A 1,041-nucleotide genomic window follows, 5' to 3' on the forward strand; every position below is an offset into this window, starting at 1 on the left:
GCTTGGCTCCACAGTCAACACTCTTGACACCAGCAGCCAGGAAATTAAAAGATGTATTGCGGTGGGAAAGTGTGCTGTTAGGAACCTCTCCAAAGTACTGAAGAGCAATGGTGTCACTCTGGAGACTAAGGTGCACTTGATACAGGCCATGGTCATTGCATCAGTTGTTATGCAAAAGAGAGTTGGACAATGACTAGGGAGGATAGAAGAAGAATTGATGCCTTTGAGCTGTGGTGCTGGAGAATAGTATTGAAGGTACCATGGACTGCTAAGAAAACAAGCAGGTTCATCCTGGAGAGGGTTAAACCAGGCTGCTCCATGGAGGGAAGGATTCTGAGGCTTTTTCTGACATACTTTGGACTTCTTGTAAGGAGGGACCATTCCTTGGAGAGGGACATCATGCTTGGGAGGGTGGAGGGACAGCGTAGGAGGGGAAGGCCCTCTATGAGGTGCATTAATAGAGGTGCACCTATATGAGGTGACTCAGGTAATTGGGATGAGTATGTCGGAGACAGTGATATTGGAACAAGATAGAGCAGGGTTTAGGGCTGTTGAACATAGGGTCGCTATGAGTCACAAGCGATTCGACGGCACACAACAATGTGTATTTTTAACTGTGATCTTTTGTAAGTACATAACCAGACCTTTCTTCTGAGGAGCTTCTGGATAGGTTTGAACACCCAGCTTCTTGCTTAGTAAGCAAGTGAATTAAACATTTTAACCACCCAGGAACTCTGTTACTCATCTGTGTTGCCTAGCGCTTTTGCAACCAAAAATCTACAACTGACTCCTCTTCCTTATTTCCTCCTATTTTCTGCCAAGAACCCCTTCACTGAGGCCATAGTGCAAAATGAATAGTAGAGTAAAAGGGAATTCACCGTGCAGAAGAGGAAATATGACTGGAAAAATAGAGTATTTTAAAACCTTTTCATGCCCTGTTTTAAACTTGCTGTTACCAATAATGAAATCCCACCAGACACTATGGCCTCTAAGCAGATTGGCTGAACTGGGTCTTGTAAAGTCTGCCCCTGTGTAGAAATC

Source organism: Elephantulus edwardii, unplaced genomic scaffold, assembly GCF_000299155.1.
Source record: "Elephantulus edwardii isolate Elephantulus edwardi_28Jun2011 unplaced genomic scaffold, EleEdw1.0 scaffold00179, whole genome shotgun sequence".
Taxonomy (NCBI): Eukaryota; Metazoa; Chordata; class Mammalia; order Macroscelidea; family Macroscelididae; genus Elephantulus; species Elephantulus edwardii.